General features: G+C 40.6%; 1 long non-coding RNA gene across 1 annotated transcript; it reads left to right on the forward strand.

The window, feature by feature from the left end:
* Window positions 1-636: 636 nt before the first annotated feature.
* Window positions 637-4423, forward strand: LOC143442244 (uncharacterized). Its single transcript, XR_013110257.1, has 2 exons — window positions 637-868; window positions 3857-4423. It is a non-coding gene; the product is annotated as an uncharacterized LOC143442244 (long non-coding RNA).
* The last annotated feature ends 2990 nt before the right edge of the window (window positions 4424-7413 follow it).

Consider the following 7413-nt stretch of genomic DNA (forward strand, 5'->3'; position numbering starts at 1 on the left):
CAGATTTCTCTCCTTCCACTTGTGTTTATTTCTTCTTAGACAAGTATTCATACTAAAGCCCAGGTTCTATGTATTATTTAACCCAAGCTGGTATTAACCTCATAGTAACCCTCCTGCTTCAGCAGGGGCCAGACTTACATCAGGTTTTTAATGTTTGAAAACTTTTTACATTTATTTAGGCTTTGGGTTGGAGTGATGTTTGGCACAGCACATGTGTACAGGTTGGAAGACAACTTGTGGTCATTGGTTCTCTCTTTATGCTATGTCCTAGGGATCAAATTCAGGTCATCAGGCTGCATGCTAATTCACTGGTCTTGATAAATCGCTTTAAAAAAATGAATTCTTCAATTTCACGACTTAGGTCAAAGGTTCAGTTAATTCTAATGAATTCAGAACTGTTCAGGCAAGATTTTACCTTTCCCTCCTCTTTTTGTGGCGTTGCTCTGCCCTGTTCCCCTTGGTGGTTTTTGGCTCTTTCCTGCTTCTTCTTCACATACTTTTGTTTCTTAGGGTTTGAATCATCTTCTACCATAAAACTCCAATAAAACTGTTTCTCATTCTTCTTTCTCCTCCTCTTCCTCCTCTACTTCCTCTTCCTCCTCCTCTTCCTTCTCTACTTCCTCTTCCTCCCCCTTCTCTTCTTCCTCCTCCTTTCTTCCTCTCTTCCTCGTTTAGCTTTTCTGGCTCTTTGTCACTTTCACTGCTTGGACTGCCAATATCTAATATCACGTCCCTTTTGTTTTTTTCACCTGCTTGTTTGTTGTGGAGAATTTGTGGCATTAAAAAGGCCCATGACCAGAGGAGTCGGCTCTGTTTTGCAGCCTGCTCTGACTTTGTGTCATTGCAACCCGAGAGTGCGCTGGTGCTGGTGAGTGAATTCTCTGGAGCCCTTAGCTTTTGAAAATGTGTTTGGTTTCTGTCAGCCCTAGAGATTACTTATCCAAGAGGCCTGCCTCTTCTACCTGTGTCTCTGTAACTTGGGCACAGCAGGGAAAAGACCCCACGAACATCTAGTGTACTTTCTTCATCATTAGTGTATCTCACCAAACAACTACAATAAAAGCCTCATTCAGGGAATGTTAGAAGAATTTCCACTAAGGTCAGGAATTAGAGGGTGGGAACGCTGTTCAGTGTGAGATTATTTGCCAAGAATGACAGAATGGCTGAGGCCTTTGGGAGTGGACACACTGATGCTCCCAGCAACATCACGATTCTGTTAGCAAGACTCAGCACCACATACATGTGTGCTTGTATACACACACACACACACACACACACACACACACACACAGAGCAATAAACAAAGGGAATTTTTTTATTACTATCTACTAATAAAAGTAAACATTTCATTGTGTTTCTGGTCTTTGAGATAATCCCCGTAGTAACGGAATAAAGTGCTAAGAAGGTGGAGATCTGATTCATGGTGATGGTTTGAATGGGAAATGTCCCCCAATATAGGCTTGAGTATTTGAATACTTGCTTCCCAGTGGGCCTTGTTTGGTGAGCTTCAGGGGGTTTAGGAGGCTTAGTCTTGCTGGTGAAAGTATGTCACTGGGGGTAGGTTTTGAGAGATATAGCCTCACCCAACGTCCAGTGTTTGCAGTTGAGGATATGAGCTCCCAGATTTCTGTTCTTGCTACCCTGTTCCTTGCTGCTGACGCCATACCTCTGAAACATACAGGACGCCCCTCCCTCTGGAAGGGAGCATAGACAGCACAAGCTCTTTCCCTCCTAAGTCACCTTTGATCCTCATGTTTTATCAAAGCAACAGAAATGTAACACATGTACCCAGTATCATAATTTGTAAATACAAACTAAAAATTCTTAAGTAGTCCTCTGACAAAGGTTAACAGAACTCATTAGAGTTCAAAGACATCAGTGCAAGGTAAGCATACAAAAATTAATACTGTTTACTTAAGACCAGGAGGTACAGACCCACAATCTCTCTTAGTGACTTGGGAGGCTAAGGTCAGGCTGGGCAACTTCAGGAGACTCTCAAATAAATAGAGAAACAAGCAAAAAAGAAAATTAAAAAGAAAAGAAAGTGCCCCTAAACCTAAATCTAGGAGTGGCAGTGAATGCTCCCAGCACTGAGGAAGTTAAAGTAGAACAATACATAGTTCTGCATCAATGAAAAAAATATTTCCCCTTTGCTGGTTATATCTTCATAAGTTTGGATGCATTCCGTAGCAGTTAGAGAAGCCGAATGAACTGAAGTTTAACCTGTTTCTTTCAAAGGGTATCTGGGGGTGGAGACAGTTCACTGAGGCCAGAGGCTCCCTCGTGTCTTAAAAAAAAAAAACTCTGGGCTGCATTTTCCTACCTAGCTGTATAACTTGTTGACATTTTGTTTACATCCAGGCATCGTAGCTGCTCATGTCCTCTGAAAATGAAAAGGGAGAACAAAACTAGCAGAAAAGGCTAGTCACTGTATCCCAAATCTTCCAGAGCTTCTCCTATATTTTGCAAAGCTAGGTGTGCCATGAGAAATTCATGTAGCACAAAGACCCAGACATTGGGGTAGAGAAAATGGCTTAGACCCTTGGGAATGGACATATTGATGCTCTCAGCAAAATCGGGACTCGGTTAGCAAGAGACGAGTGTCAGAAGGCCACTTGGCAGATGATTCCAAGCATATGGCACTCCGTGAAGCAAGGTGCAGACACAACACATATCAAAATACAATGGAAATGAACAACCTAAATATTCATGTGCCAATGGAGAAAACACATAATGTTTCTAAGAGAAAAAATGTACAAGATATAATATTTAAAGACTTTAGTGATAGTTTTTAATTTTATTTATTGATCGATTGACTGATTTGAGACAAGGCCTTAGTATGTAGACCTTGGCTTGCCTGGAACCCTTTATACAGACTAGGCTGGCTTCAAACTTACAAAGAGCCACCTCCCTCTGGCTGCAGAGTCTTGGGTGGAATTAAAGATTTATGCACCATGCATGGCCTTAAAAGTTTTAGAAGAAATACACACACACACGCACACACATACACACACAAATTAAGATAGGTCATTTTCCTTTGTGAAAAGTTCCAATATGGCAATGTGTTGTTTCTTGTGTATTGATAACCTCAAAATCTGTAACAGTCATATTCAAACTGCCATATTTTTTCTTGCCTTGAGAACTGGTCCTAGGTTATATATAGGAGGAGAGGTATGGCTTAGCTTCTGGTCTGAGATCCTAGCATTATAAAGAGATCGTGACAGATACAATGTGGAAAGCACAGGACAATAGAATACCAGATCAGAGAATGGAACACACTCTAGTGCAGAAAACCCAAAAGCAGCCTTCAGGCCTGTAAGGACTAGTGTATGATAGACTGTACTTCAAGCCACTGAGAAATTATTGTAAGTTTGCTTTGTTTTTGGAGACAGGATCTCATGTGGCCCATCCTATCCTTAAACTCACTAGGTAACAGAAAGTGACCTTAAGCTTTTGAGATTCTCTACCTCCTGAGAGTTGAGATTGTAGCCTTTGTCCCGTATCTGGTTTATAAGTGGTGACGGCAATGGACACAGGCCCCTGTGCATGCTCGGCCAGCACTCAACTATGTAATCTACCTCGTTAGCCCCTTAGTTTCCGGGGAGGGCAGAGTGTAACTCTGCCCAGACTGACCTAAAACTGATGAAAATCTTCCTGCCTTAGCTTTCTGGGTGCTACAATTACAGGTCTGTGGTCGACAAAGTCCAACCTACAATTGATTATTTTATATTTAATTTTGGAAGAAGTCTTCCCTTGACGAGAAATGTTCTTATCTACACAAAGTTCAAAAATCAAGGTCATGCAGGCTAACGCTATAAACATAGCAAAATGTTAATAGGAGATTCTTTTTTAATAGGCTTGGATGTGAGAAGAGAATCCCAAAGACTGACCACTGAATGTATATAAAAAGTTCAACAGGGAAAGGAAGTTCAAAGAAGATTTGGAAAACTATTTGTAATACATACAAAAAGGATAAATATTATTTGTGAAGAATTCCAGTGCTTCGAGAGATAAGGCAATCTGTATTATTAAAATGAATGTAAGTTATCCTTGACAGTTTTGTGGAAGGCACACAAAATAAGGAAAACACATATATAAAAGAGACTGTATCACTGGTGTTGGGCAGATGGCTCCACGGTTCAGAGCACTTTCTTCTCTTCTGGAGCACCTAAGTTCACTCCCCAGCATCCCTAATGGGAAGTTCTAACTTCCATTAGAACTTCCATTAAGTTTATAACTCCTACTCCAAGGGATTGGATGCTCTCTTCTGGCCTTTCTGGATATCAGCACATATGTCACACACACACACACACACACACACACACACACACACACACACACACACACAGAGAGAGAGAGACAGAGAGAGAGAGAGAGAGAGAGAGAGAGAGAGAGAGAGAGAGAGAGAGAGAGAAATAATAAATCCTTAAAGACAATACAAAACAAAACGCATTCATGCTTTATGATTTTAGAAAGACTGAGGCTGGATAAATGCCTGACATAGTGGAGATGTGTTAGGACATAGAGCATACAGATTTACATTCATACAAGTGTCTGTGTTTTTATTAATATTAGCATCATTTGTACTGATGGAAAACATTTTAAGATATGTTACCAAATTAGAAAAAAAAAAACCTCACATGCCTTTTATATTACAATTTTGTATTATTTAATTTTGCATGTATATCTTTTATTGCTTACATTCATATTTTAAATTTTTTATGTCATTTGTTTGTTTGTTCATATATGCTTGAGTATGCATGCCATGGAGTGCTTGTGGAGGTCACAGAGCAAGTTTTAGGACTAGGTTCTCTCTTTCTACCATGTGGGTGCTGGGGATTGAACTCAGGCCATCAGGCTTCACAGAATGCACCTTTACCCACTGAACAATTGTGAAGAGCCATATTGTTTGGATATTTTAACCATATAATAATGTATAGAACAGTATCTAAAATAATTCTCTTATATGTAGTTAGTTAGTTTGTTTCATTCTCTCTTTTCTCCTTTTGTTTTTTCTAAAAATGGGGTATCATACCCTATAGCCCAGACTGGCTGGGAACTCATGTTGCCTAGGCTAGCCTCAACTCATGCAATCGTCACACTTGAATCACCCAAGTGCTGGGATGATAGGCATGTGTCACTATCCTTATATAATTTATTTTGAAATGGTGTCTCACCACATTGCCCAACCTGCCCTCTAGTTTATGGGCCCTCATGATCCTGCCACCGCAGACTCCTTCAAGAACGAAGACTATAGTCGTGTACCACTGCCACTTGTCTTATGAAGATTATAATTAGCATTAATGCAGGGGGCTGAGTTTCACGAAATCAAAGGATCTAAATATTTTTGTCTATGTCTTTCTTTTGTGTGTGTGCATGTTCATGTGTACGTACATGTGTTCATGTGTGTGGAGACCAGAGGTCGGCTGTTCTCTGTCCTATTTTTTGAGACAGGATAGAAGAAAGGCCTCGAAGCTGTCCTCACTTAAATGAGACCTCTCCAGCTCAACTAGATTGCCTGGCCACTGAGCTCTAAGATTTTCCTTTCTCCACCTCTCCAGCATGCCTGGGTTTCTACATGGTGGGTGCTGGAGATCTACACTCAGGTCCTCATGTTTGTCAGGTCATGTTATAGATTTAGCCATCTCCTCATGTGTGTATGTATGTGTGTGTGTATGTATGTATGTATGTATGTATGTATGTTTGTATGTATGTGCACATGCATGCACGTGCCACAATGTACATGTAGCGGTGAAAGGGCAACTTGGTGAAGTTAATTCTCTCTTTTCACCTTTATGTGGGTTTGAAGAATCGAACTCAGGTCTCTAGGCTTATGCAGCAAGCCCCTTTACCTTCTGAGTCATCCTGCCAGCTCTGTCTAAAAATTTCTAAGTGCTCAAAATATTTCAAAGTAAGTATGTATAACATTGCTTTTGCAGTCAAAGTCTTTCATTTGTTTATTTATTTATTTATTTTAGGGCTTTTCAATGTTGAGTCCTGCTATGTAGCCAGGCTTTCCTGGAATTCCAAAGTACTGTGCCACTATGCTTGGATGAAAATAATTTTAAGAGATAGTTTAGCATTGGGGTTAGTCAGACGGCTGCATATGCCATACAGTAGCTGCAAGTTACTAAATTAAGTTCGAGCTTAAGTTACTGAGTTAAGTTTGCTTGTAGACAAGATCTCATGGGGGTCAGCCTTGTCTCAAACGTGCCATGTAGGTGATGCTGGCCTTGAACTCCTGACCACTCTGCCTCCACCTCTCAAGTGGTGAAATTACAAGTATATACCGCCAAATCTAGCTTTTCACATTTTTTGGTTAAATAAAATATTATTTCACAGTTGTATTAAGTGAGACTTTATTTGTGAAAGACACTTGGCTTCTCATAAGTGCTCAATCAGTGAGGGTTTCTTAAATAGCTAACCTTAAAGACAAGTGAATCATAGAATCTTTATATTTTCACTTTTGAGACAGGGTCTTGTAACTTCAATTTTTTCAAACCCTGTTTTTAATGATGGTTCTTAAATGTTTTAACTTTCCCTGTAGCCCACCACCCACCAGAGGTAGTGGAAAAGAAAGGATATGGGACGGGGGTGGGGAAAGTGAACCTGTTTAGAAAGGTTCTTTGGAGCAACTCCCATCTGTGTTGTCTGGAAATCAGCAGTTCGGTTCACAGGTTAGCAGCAGCAGCTCCATCTATTCGCAAACATTTCACAGATACAACAGCACTCCAGTTCAGTAGAGTTGGGTGACATGACCTAGCAGAGACAGCCAGGCCTCAGCCTTGGCCTGAGTCAGCAGGAGGGAGTAACAGGATCATCATCAGAAGTTCTCAGCTGTGCCTCTCAGAAAAGCAAAGATCAGTAAAGACTAGTGACCCACAAGCGTTACACAGCCAGCTGTACCAGCAAGCCAAGCTCTGTCTCTATCTCACTCTGGAGTCCTATTTATACCCTCCAAACATCACGTGTCCTCCATGTGCCTTGCCTCAATCCCTGTCTTTCCTCAGCATGTGCATCTGTCTCAGCCGACATCACTCTGCCAATCAGCCCAAGTCCTTGGAAGCATCGACAAAATGCAGCACGTCATCAGAAGCCTTTTGGTTTATTTCTCTCTGTGGAATCCAGAGAAATGCAGCTCAACTATGTAATATAGCCCAGGTTGGCTTAAATTCTGTGTATAGTACTAGCTGGCCTTGAATTTGGGGCCATTTTTTCACCTCTCTACTTTAGGCCTCCAAATTCTAGTAATTCTAGAATTAGACATGACCCCTGGTTTATAATATTTTATTGTTTACTTTTTCTCTAGACATTAAAAGAAAAAAGTTATATTGATTAATTTTATTTTGTTTTGTTTTGTTTGTTTGTTTGGTTTGGGTTTTTGAGACAGGGTTTCTCTGTGTAGGCCTGGTT

The sequence above is a fragment of the Arvicanthis niloticus genome, chromosome 5, assembly GCF_011762505.2.
Source record: "Arvicanthis niloticus isolate mArvNil1 chromosome 5, mArvNil1.pat.X, whole genome shotgun sequence".
Lineage (NCBI taxonomy): Eukaryota > Metazoa > Chordata > Mammalia > Rodentia > Muridae > Arvicanthis > Arvicanthis niloticus.